Genomic DNA, 13242 nt, shown 5'->3' with positions numbered 1-13242 from the left:
ATCTGTCCGTCTATCACCAGACCCACCAGGCGTTTTTTTTGCATATTCGTCAACGTGAAACTCGAACTTGACCGGTATTTTATGATGACAACTATTATTTCATAATAGACGATAGTCATATTGTTTCCCGATACAAGGTAGGTCTAAGGTAGAAAAACACCAATTTATCTTACACATAAATACTATAATATGTATAATGAACTTGGGAACTATTGTTAGTCAAGAAATATTCATTCCGGAATCTTTAGACCACATTTAGATCCAAGTGCCAATGTCCGTAGAAGCATGCATCGAACATACTTTATGTCGGACTTAGTGGAATAGTTACTGAACTTAATACACTCTTTCATAGATCAAATTGTTGGGATTTTCAACCGAATTCAAAGGATTAGGTTCTTAATTAGGCTGTACTTTTTATATTCTTTATCTCAGAACCTCAGACAAAATCGGCTCATGTGCTCATGATTTTGTTGATTATTATTTCGTTTAACGTGAAATAACAGTCATTTGTTCCCATAAAAATTTCGCTGCGCTTAGCTCAGTAGTTTTAATTGAAGTCGGTAGTATATTTTTGTTGTCGAAATAATATTATAGATTTGACTTGTCCACGAAAGGGTTTAAATAGTTTTAATGTAGCGTTTGTACGTTCTTTTTTTTAATTCTAAGTAATTAGATTAATAAAAGACTGGAAAAACCATAATCTTTTCTTCAAAAAAGACAGCAAAGAGAGAGCCAGATGCTGCTCTACAATGTTCATGGCGCCGTCACTTTACCAAAACCTTTGCTTCTTTTATTTGAATACCTACATAATATGTAAGTCGATCATGAAAATGATCGATTGATTTTTTAAATTTTTGCCGTGAAGCGTCACAATTTCTATGGGTGAAAGAATTGTTCGCAAGTACCTTATATCTTCAAAAAGAATTGCAACGCTTTGACATGGGCCAACAATACGCTGATGACGTAGTACGACAATTAAGGTTTAGTCAGTAAGAGTCTGACAACTCCCGCTTCTCCACCCTTTAGAATAGGGGTATACCAAAAATAATGTTTACATATATCGCTAAAATAATATAAATAAGAATAAAGCATTTAAATAGTTTTCTATTCTATCTTCCTAGCTTCATGACTAGAAGTGAACCATCAGACACAGTTTTAAACAATTTTAACTATTCCTCCTATCACTGAACTTTAACCTCATAGAAACATAATTTTGTCCAACTTAATAAATATGTTTTACTTTAAATATTTCTCTCTACAATCACGAGTGTTTTCCCGCTGCTTATTATGTGTGTTGTGACGTAAGCGCCTGCCTCACAGAGCAAGAATACTGCACAACGAATGTTTATAATACCGTATGATTTCACTCATTACGACCAGTGTCGTTTCAAGGGCGAGGTGTGCCCATTTATACCGATATAAGTTTATTATTATAAATAAAATATTTCATCAGCTGGCAGCCAGCACAAGTATTAAACTTTTACCTTGTTTACCTACGTTTTTTTGTTCAGTAATGTTGCTTCGAAACTGTTTAAAAAGAAACTCCGTTGCCAGTCTGTTCGGACGTCTTCTCTTCGTAAAGCCCATGTTGGTCCAACGTGGATAGCGCTTGTAAAAAATGTAAAACCTCATGATGGTCAGATATTGTTTGGGAATATGAGAAACAATGAGGATTTCATCTGCAAATGATCTCTTATTAAGGAGAGCGATATTTTTCAGATTAATCTTTTTTATCACATTGTATTTACGAGCACAGTTAATTTATTGATACAAATCTTAAAACACTGAGTGCGACTGCCAATGTTATATGTTAATAATGTCTAAAAGCTCTTGAAAAGCTTTACTTCGAAAATTCTAATACAGGCGAATAAACAGTACTTAGTCTAGTTCAGCAAAAAAGGATTAAGAGACAAATAAATGTGATAGAAACATTAGAAACGTATACTTCTTGTTCTTAGTCATTAGAAGCAAATAAAGCTGTACTTAATTAGCGGCAATACTTAAAATGGCATTCCAAAGCAATTCGCACGGATATCTATCACGGGGTACACAACCATATTTTCTTTGTCACATAATATTCGCCGAGGAATGAAACGGCAAATTATGTTTATTAAGTCACCCGATACACTTGACGAATTAATATTGTGCCTAGAGTTTTACATAGGAATTATGCAGTGCTAGTGAAATTTATCGGTAACTAAAATAGCAGGGAAACAAATGCGCCCGGCCGAATTGCTTTTTTAAATTTTATGGCTCGCTATACTTGTCAGTAGGGTGACCAAGATTAAAAAAAAATGCTTTTTTTCTTTTGTTTTTTGTTTACTCTTTTCATTTTGTAAACCAAAAAGAGATGTTCCTTTATCTTTCTTTTACAAAAAATATGTCGAAAAAGACAAAGTAAAATGTTAAGCAAAATACTGAATAGTTTAATAATCTATGATATTTAATCATAATAGAGTCAGAATCAAAATATCGATACCACAAACAGGTAGCACAAAATGTTTCAATATTCAGTTACGCTGTTTGCGGACTTCAAAGGACTATGCACGTAGGTACTACCTATTAATATTGTGTACGTTATGGCTCAAAATTTAATTAGAATGTGATACATCCACGTCACGGCAACGTCCAGTATTGAACATAATATGTCTCTATCATGGTGCGAGGGGTTCTGCTTCAGCCTGCAATAATTACTGCATAATATAATACTGGTTGGCTGTATGTCGGTGTATTAAACGTGATATGCTTTGGTTGTGCAGTTTAGGTTAGCACAATAGAGATGCCGCTAAATACCTTGTGGAGACAAAGCATTGAGTGATTTAAATTATGGGATATTTTTATTATGTAAGACTTTTATGTAACGATAAATTTACCTTTATGTATATTATATAGTATATTAGTATATTAGTATATTGTACGTGAACATAGTAATTTTTCTTCCAGAGCTAACCCTCACTTACTTCTTTTTTAAAGTGGTTTTACAAATATGTCAAAGCAAAAAACATGGTTTTTTATACATAGCGACTGCATTACGTTTTAAACTGTCGATATCGATTTGGTAGTAATTATAACTTAACCATGATAATAAACGCATAAATTGAATTACAAAAAATAAACTTACAATTTGAAGATTTGTGGCAACATATAGATATGTAGATCAAAACTCTTTTTAAAAACATAACTTGAAAAAAAAAAAACAAATGCTACTTAACTTGTTTCTTTTTGAATTTGGCAAAGGATTTAAATAAACATTCTTGACGGGCGAAAATAAAAAAAGCGGCGTTCCTCGGTGTCTGATTACAAGATATTAGTCGATGCGACGGTGTTAAGTGGCGGCGTCCAGTTTCGTATTACGATATGACAACATGGACGATGTCAGCGTTTTTGAGTGGCCGAAAAAATGGAAACGATTTCGAATGTTTTTTTTTTCTTTAATGGATTTGAGATGAAATGGGGAAAGGGTGTTTGCTTATGTTGATTTAAACTAATTTATAAGCTCAGGTTTGGAGTGTAATAAATTTATCTTTTCTCCAAAAATGACTTTCAATTATGTGACCGTGCAAATAATATTATATGCTTCGTTGCCTGACAACACTAGAATAAACAACTCATCACAAAGTAATTTTTCCCTTTGTATACCTATTGTCTCATGGCTATCGATAACAATTACCAATACCTACAAAACACCATAACTAGTCATAGATTATAGACGTAAAAAGAAGTACAGCCAGACGGTTCGTGTTTCACGAAAATTAACGTCAGGCTGACGGGCCGGCTCGTGACGCAGAATGGAGTCAAATGACGCCAGGGCCGGTTTAGCTGAGACGAGCATTAATTATACGGGATCATGTTCAACAACTGCGCTTAGGGTTCCGCTCACGCATTGTTTGTACCGCAAACGGGATTTACTGGATTTTCAATGCTGCGACCGGAGTTGAGGACTGATTGAGGGGTCGATCTTAACTTTTGGTATAACCATTTGAACTGAATCTGTCAATCAAGTTCCTATGTCGTGAAATTATCATTTTTTTTTATATTTAAGAACAACAGATAAAATAATATTTTGACAGAAACGTTTTTGTTTATTTTTTGATAGCACGATATTAATAACAATAATAACAATACCTACCTACATTCGACATTGAAATATTTTTATACATGCTCTCTTTTTGCAGTCAAACAAAAACAAAAGACTTCACATTTTATATCAATAATGTTTTCATATATGTAAATTCATGAGTGAAAACTGAAAAACTGGATGAAATATATTTTATGAGTATTTCATAGAGTTATTGTATTTCGCGTAGCACACAGGCAAAGGCGACGGAGGCACACGGCGTCTCATTTTACATTAAAATTAACGACGGTACGGAGCGTCAGGTGTCAGACTCGAGAACTTACAATAATTAAAACGATCGATTGAAACCTTCGCCGATGTTCTCAAATTATGTAATTAAAAATATTTTAATTATACCTCATCAATATCATAATATTTCGTTTTAATTTTGTGAAACTCAATAGTAATTGTGAAATGTTTACGAGCCTCCTGCTGGGAAAATATTCTGTTTTTATAAGGTTTTTAATGGGCTCCGGTAATTGGATACTCGTTTTATAGTGATAGTACTACAAAACGTATTATTTCAACCAGTGTTTTGAGATCGAACATTTCTCATAAAAAGTAAGCTGAAAAAATATCAAAACCGGAAATAATTTTACTGGCTACAACAAAAACATTTTTTTACAGTTTTTTTTCAAACGGATCAATAAAGCTTAGTATAGCCTTAAAAATATGCAATATGGACATCACTAATGCACAGTAGTGTCCGGTCAAGTTGTAACCAGAGAGGGCGCTGTAAGCCGACACTCTCCTAAAAGCGACCCGTCCAAATTTAGTAGACACATAATTTAACGTATCACGTTACATATTTGTATGTAAAGGGTGTTTGTTCGAATCACTTATTAAAATTCTTCAAGGATTTTTTTTTCTGTATTGTTTTATAAAATTTTCGCTTTCTTTTATTTCATTTCTAATAGATATTTAGACTTTGAATTTATAGGGTATTCTTTTTAATTATTTTTTTTAAGATTGATTTCAAAAACGCTTTAATTTAAGCGTTTTTATTTTTCTGTCGCTGTTTAAACTTATAAAAAACTGAATACATACATTTTCTCCTACTTCAATAAAAAATATGAGAAAATCAAAGTAGTAGGTACCTATCATACTAAACTTCAGCAAGTATAGTTTGCCTAGTATTATGTTAACACAATTATAAAAACCTACTACAGCAAAATAGAGCTGATTTCGTTTCGCGTAAAAGTAATAAAATAAATTAATTGCACGAGTTCATTCCTTGAAAACGATAATTAAACTCCAGCTTTATGTAAAATGATATAAACAAATAAATATTAAATGTTTTGAGAATTTCACATCGAACAGCATCGAATATCTCAGTAACTTTATACCCGCGGTTTTATGTCACCCGATGTTAAGTAAACATCTATAGGAACGTTTTACACATTATTTATATTACTTGTCTTGATTTATTGGTCTTTGAAATATTTGTTAGTCTCGTGATATTGTGGAATTGTGGTCACTTCCGTCTTGAGACGATTCATTTGTTAGTGAGGGCAATTAAGTAATTAATAAGGGATGAGTATTATTCGATATACTCGTACTGTTGAAAGGTAAATAAATCAATTATTTTTGCGTATCTAAGAAAAAAACGGAGTAAAAAAAATACAAAAGAAGTAGGTACCTATTACAAAAAAGGTGCCAAATAAGCTTCATTAAATTATATCCTTACATATTATAAAACAAAGTCCCCCGCCGCGTCTGTCTGTCTGTCTGTCTGTCTGTCTATCTGTTCGCGATAAACTAGAAAAGTACTGAACGGATTTTTATGCGGTTTTCAACGATTGATAGAGCAATTCTTGAGGAAGGTTTTAGTGTATAATAAGTTTAGGTTTTGTGTAAACTGACGATATTACAGCGATATTAGTTAAACATGTCGGAAAAAATTAAGCCATTCGAGAGCTTTCATCGAGAACGCTACCAAAACCTTTTGAGTTACAACAAAACAATGTATGGCGGGTTTGTACCTCTTTAATAGATCTACAAAAAAGTCCGCGGTGGTATGTGTCTATCTTCCAAGGATAACCCACAATAACCATTTTTATGTGTTTTCTTAATACAGTAAAATTATTGGTTACTTACGAACCTCTTTTTAACAATACAGTATTAATCCTTATCCAAATAAATAAGTTAGATATATTATGCATGTAATATAGAACAAATTGCCTTTTACACTACGCCAAAAATGTTAATAGGTAATGAGTTATCGTAATATTAAAATCTCCGCGCGAGAAATTAAAAATCGATGAAACGTAGCGAAGATATCGTTGGCATCTATATACTAATTGTACTATATATATACTAATTACTATGTATATACTATGTATGTACTAATTGTTTGTTTGATTGTTTGTTTGAACGCGCTAATCTCAGAAACTACTGGTTCAAATTGAAAAAATATTTTTGTGTTGAATATACCATTAATCGAGGGAGGTTTTAGGCTATATGTATATCATCACGCTGCGACCAATAGGAGTGAAGAAAAAGTCATAACTTATATCTTCTAACCACGCAGACGAAGTCGCGGGCAACAGCTATCCTTACATATTATAAAACAAAGTCCCCCGCCGCGTCTGTCTGTCTGTCTGTCTGTCTGTCTGTCTGTTCGCGATAAACTAGAAAAGTACTGAACGGATTTTTATGCGGTTTTCAACGATTGATAGAGCAATTCTTGAGGAAGGTTTTAGTGTATAATAAGTTTAGGTTTTGTGTAAACTGACGATATTACAGCGATATTAGTTAAACATGTCGGAAAAAATTAAGCCATTCGAGAGCTTTCATCGAGAACGCTGCCAAAACCTTTTGAGTTACAACAAAACAATGTATGGCGGGTTTGTACCTCTTTAATAGATCTACAAAAAAGTCCGCGGTGGTATATGTCTATCTTCCAAGGATAACCCACAATAACCATTTTTATGTGTTTTCTTAATACAGTAAAATTATTGGTTACTTACGAACCTCTTTTTAACAATACAGTATTAATCCTTATCCAAATAAATAAGTTAGATATATTATGCATGTAATATAGAACAAATTGCCTTTTACACTACGCCAAAAATGTTAATAGGTAATGAGTTATCGTAATATTAAAATCTCCGCGCGAGAAATTAAAAATCGATGAAACGTAGCGAAGATATCGTTGGCATCTATATACTAATTGTACTATATATATACTAATTACTATGTATATACTATGTATGTACTAATTGTTTGTTTGATTGTTTGTTTGAACGCGCTAATCTCAGAAAGTACTGGTTCAAATTGAAAACATATTTTTGTGTTGAATATACCATTAATCGAGGGAGGTTTTAGGCTATATGTATATCATCACGCTGCGACCAATAGGAGCGAAGAAAAAGTCATAACTTATATCTTCTAACCACGCAGACGAAGTCGCGGGCAACAGCTAGTATTGAAAAAAGGTTAAACGACAAGAAGGATAAAAATTATACTTTTTTCGCTTTTTAAAATCAAATATGCACTATGGTACGCGCGCAGCTTAAATTTAGAACAGATCGGACTAACATTTAGAAATCCAAGCTCTGAGCTAGATTTATCGGACTTTATCCTTCCATAGCTTTTTCTTCACAGAAATATAGTCTTTATTTCCTTGACGTAAGGGTTATATTGTGTGAGTATGATCTGATGATGGTGGACGAACACTTGATACGCGCACGCACGCCTCCCATTCCCGCAAGGTGGTGTTTATTCACCCCCTTTTATACAAAGATCAGCTGATATAGATGTGACATCTTCTTACTCATTTATTTTCACATTTGATGTATAGAAGGAGTATGCCGTGAGTTGTGACCACTCATTTGATCAGTCGACACTGACTGTTCACAAATTAAACGTCACAATTGAACACCTATTCTTTTTTTATTATCGCCCTAGACATAAAATGTCCGTATGGATTGAGGAGCCACTTTCGATTTAAAAAGGAAGCTCGCCCCCTTATTTAGTAGGAAAGAAAATAATTTTGTAGACCGAATTCTGAAATTTGTAGTATAATATGTCTAAAGTTATGTAACTGTGAATGTGGCTCCTCAATCCAAACATCTGAATTGAGGAGCCACCTGAAACACGGAAAGTATTCCATGTATATTTTTGAAAATTTTGTATCATTTAGTAGCAATTGTGTATAGTGTCTACTAAAAATTTGAGCCCAGTACTGTTTATATTCAAGAATATACAATACTTTTAATGTGGCTCCTCGATCTATACACAAGAGCATGAATTGCCATGAAAGTTATTGGTCAATTTATATTCCACTCTAAAGACATTTAGTAGTAAGTGTGTTCGAATTTGTAGTATATGGACAAAGTAGTAGACTGAGCGAATTTAATAAATAAATGCATTTCATTTGGCTCCTCAATCGTGACGTCTGCATAATAAATAATTGACTGTACCTACCTGAGATCAAAACGGAATAAAATACCAGAGACACTAACATTTAGTATAAACGGTCTACTAAATACATATGCACAGATCAACATTGTATATGTTCGGTATCTGAAAAACAAATCACTTCTAAATATTCCTTACGAATTCGCTATTTAGGGTGACCATGTTATATGAATTAAACTAGGATGATTCATTTTTGAAATTTAATTTTTCGACAATATTCGGTATGTTTTTGGAATCCAAAGTTTAGAAGATGCAATTTGTATTGTAGAAGAAAATAACGTTTGCACATCTTGTAACCACCAAACAGTGTGTAAATATACTGTATCAAAAACAGTGGCATTTGAACTAAATGTTTCTACGAGGTTTAGAGTAAACGAGGTACCAGAAACTATAATGATTTCAAGTAGCTTATATACTTTAATAGGCGTTATAGAATTTATCCCTGCGATTAGCGAAGCTGGAATGGGTCACTATAAATGTCACTACCCAGCGAATGATGAGATGTTTTGTTATGATGACTATGATTCTCACTGTAAAATTCATAAAAGCACCGACCAACCAATATTAATTCATTCTTTAACTTATGTCGAAATTGACTAGATACTAAATATCCTAAACCTATGAAGAATCTTTGTACCGAATATTGTCGAAAAATTAAATTTCAAAAATGAATCATCCTAGTTTAATTCATATAACATGGTCACCCTAAATAGCGAATTCGTAAGGAATATTTAGAAGTGATTTGTTTTTCAGATACCGAACATATACAATGTTGATCTGTGCATATGTATTTATTAGACCGTTTATACTAAATGTTAGTGTCTCTGGTATTTTATTCCGTTTTGATCTCAGGTAGGTACAGTCAATTATTTATTATGCAGACGTCACGATTGAGGAGCCAAATGAAATGCATTTATTTATTAAATTCGCTCAGTCTACTACTTTGTCCATATACTACAAATTCGAACACACTTACTACTAAATGTCTTTAGAGTGGAATATAAATTGACCAATAACTTTCATGGCAATTCATGCTCTTGTGTATAGATCGAGGAGCCACATTAAAAGTATTGTATATTCTTGAATATAAACAGTACTGGGCTCAAATTTTTAGTAGACACTATACACAATTGCTACTAAATGATACAAAATTTTCAAAAATATACATGGAATACTTTCCGTGTTTCAGGTGGCTCCTCAATTCAGATGTTTGGATTGAGGAGCCACATTCACAGTTACATAACTTTAGACATATTATACTACAAATTTCAGAATTCGGTCTACAAAATTATTTACTTTCCTACTAAATAAGGGGGCGAGCTTCCTTTTTAAATCGAAAGTGGCTCCTCAATCCATACGGACATGACATAAATACTTTTAGGCTAAGCCTTTGTGGTTATGTTATGATAAGTAATTCTGTTTTTTTTTATTGAAAACCTTTTCTGCCAGTTTTAAGAGCTTTCTTATGTGACTTCTTTACCCATCTTTGTTTCCACTTTTTTTTCTCACGGCAGCAAGCTTACAGACCTAGTTCCCGTGCTGGGTTTCAGGTAAAACCAGTTTTGTTTTGTATGCCCACGTGGATTTATTTATTGAAATTCTTCTATTATTTCAAATCAAAGGACAAGAAATGATGAGGATTATTATAACATTTTTCTTTTTTTTTTCATCAGCATTTGATTTTACTACGATTTCTCGTAGGTTAATTAACATAACCTTAGTCAACTGAATATATTCCGGCGGTTATTTTAAACCCGAGAAAGTCCACGTAAACTACCCCTGTCTTCAATTAGGGTACCGCGACGAGGTATACAGGATACTTGTTAACTAAAACGGCCAAAATGCTTTATTAGAATAGGCTGCCAATTCCGCTATTCACAATTTTTGATTCAACCATTCATTCATCGGCAATTTATTGTAAATAGCAGAATTTAGTATCTACGGGGCGGAAGAGTCAATACAATAAACTTCCAATTATTGTATTGACAAAACCTTAGGAGAATACGAATAGTGTCAAATTTAATTCAATTTCCATTCATTCAATTGCTTATTCTGCCTTGGTGTCTTTGTGGACGTGATTTGTATGTTTGTGAAACGCCTGCGACACAAGGATAAAATTAGAATTAAAATTATTGAAACAACTTTACATTATTTACGATCGTTTACCCCAGGACGTTGATACCCCGTCTGTATTCGTTGTTCTATGAAAGATGTACAATGCAGAGGCATCGCATCGCCCGGTGTCAGTTACAACTGGCTATCGCATGTCGCTCACATCACACCAGTGTTGACTTTCCATGTTTGTTCGTTACTTTATATTGTTGTAATTATTATATTATCTCTTTTGTATGCCATATTGTGCCTGTAGGTCGGCCTGGTTGGAAGGCAAAGACGACTTTTGGCTGATTTAGTTAATAGTCAAGATTTTTGATGTTATTAGGAAACTGCGCGCGAAATTAAGACTTTTTTAATTTCAGTTTTGTAATTTAAGAGTGTACGCATCTTCTAACTGCTTTTTTATATTTTTACATGATTTTTCTGCTACTATTAATTATAGCGCGACGTTATATACCCTTCCTCAATAAATGGGTAATCTAACACTGAAATACTTTTAATTTGGAACAGTAATTTCTAAAATTAACCATCGCATTCCAACAAACAAACTCTTCAGCTTTATAATATTAGTATATATTTACTAAATTACTAAACTAATAGACTAAATTAAAGTAAAAAAATCTAGAAAAGATGCGATTGTTATCTTTATTTGTAATTCGTTATGTATTAAAATAATTACCTAATATAGGTAATCTATTTAATTAGTAATTATTTCGATTGTACAAGTGAGCGTTAATTTGAATATGAACGTAACTAATCACCCCTGTTCACCCTTCATGTCTTGTGAATCATTTATTGTTTTCAAAGAACTCCATAAAAAACCTTATTTCTTTTGTAGGGTGACCACTAATCCAGTTTACAACACTGCAACAGCTAGGTTCTCTTAGGTTCCATATGCTTTCGAATACCAGATATTTTTAATTTCAGCCACGCAGTAAATTTCCCAATAAAAGATTTCGATGCGTCATTATTCATGAATCAGGTAAAATATATTACCAAACGCTACGCTTAACCAAGACACGTGTAAAACTCAATTAGTATTACTCAGCTAAACATAAATAAGGTTTATAGGTGGATTACAATCATGTCTTCACATCGAGCTAATGCATCATCAAAAATACTTCCTTGACCATGCTTCGCTGACCTCTCAAACTAAATGACCACTATATCAAACGATACGTTACATGCACATGTGCTACATAAATAAGATGCGACACTGACAATGTTACAAGCAGATTTGCAACTATCAACCTTAAACACACAGAAATAAGGTGGTAATTAAATAATTTGCGTCAACGACCTTGGCCCAATAAAGTGCGTGCGCGCATTTGTTGCAAGTGCAATATTTATGAACTGACGTTTCGTAAGCGTTTTGCGGAAAAGATTCTAGGGCATCGTGTCATGACTGCACGCGTCGGATTAAATTATTGTCTTATTTAAATGATCACTTTAAATGTTCTGATTGTAATGACTTTATTTCATTATACGATACAATTAAATTAATTTAAATTTAGGCCTGTCCTACATCTATCTACGTTTTGTTGCGTTTTATTTAGTGTAACTTCACTTCAATGGTGGTTGAATCTTTTCAAAAGCTTTTATGAGTGTATTCAGTACGATATCACATCTAGTATACTCTTAAGTCTTAACAATAGAATAATGTTAGGCATCTGTAGTCATATCTATATTTTTGTGTAAACATCAAGGAAGTGCACATCATTTATTTTCAATATGTTTGGTTGATACAAAATGATTTCCTCTATAAAAGTAAAGATAATATTTCAGACATCTACTGTTTCTTTGCATTTACAAGTTCATACCATGTTTAAACTATCGGTAAGCAAGCTATTTCTCATCTTCACTAGACAAGCCGCGAATTACCAACACCTCCCAATACCACAAATTAATGCAACTCCAGGAGCGCTTACCGTCTAGAATTGGTATTGGTATGTGCATTAACACTCTTAGAAAGTCTGATTGTAAATCAATTTTTACGTAAGGAATCTCAGACCCACCCGATCACCATTGCGAGTGAGGTGCTTTGAATAAACTAAGACCCATCTTTTGACCCTAACTGCCAATACATCTGCACATTTAATGACCTCATGCAGGCCTATGGTGCCGCTCTACATACAACATCTACCATCCACTTAAAAATAGGAAAAAAAGTGTTTTGTAACATTAAAGTGTTTCAACCGGTCACAAACTAAAAGTTTGTTACTCAAACAAAGTATGCCCATTAGTTATCTAAGGTTATCGATCTCGTAGCTCCGTAGCTAATTGCATTTGCCGTAGTTACTCTCAGACTATACTGCTGTCTACCAAACCACTTAGAAGGTAATTCAAAGCTCTTTTCTTACCAGTTCAGTAAAAGTTACTGAGGGTGGTCGTCAATTCGTAATACCACTATTTTTTTCGGATGCGAAATCATCCAATGATTCCTTTCGTTTTGGGTTGACCAGAAAGGAGTGTCAGATGCCTACTGACTTAAACCCACCAATGTTCCTTCCTTAGCCCTTCTTGTACCGGGGCCACGGCAACCCTTTCGGACAATCGCGCTGCCCCTGCAGACTAATGGGCTCCACATA

General features: G+C 33.5%; 1 protein-coding gene across 1 annotated transcript in view; it reads right to left on the bottom strand.

Annotated features, from left to right (window-relative positions):
* LOC113505945 (sine oculis-binding protein homolog) overlaps positions 1 to 13242 on the bottom strand; it is a 35038-nt gene that overhangs the window by 18918 nt on the left and 2878 nt on the right. The gene's annotated exons all lie outside the window — the stretch shown is intronic.

This window comes from Trichoplusia ni, chromosome 27, assembly GCF_003590095.1.
Source record: "Trichoplusia ni isolate ovarian cell line Hi5 chromosome 27, tn1, whole genome shotgun sequence".
Classification (NCBI taxonomy): Eukaryota; Metazoa; Arthropoda; class Insecta; order Lepidoptera; family Noctuidae; genus Trichoplusia; species Trichoplusia ni.
Note: the sequence above shows the minus strand (reverse complement) of the source record. Positions and strands in the feature narration are given on the sequence as shown.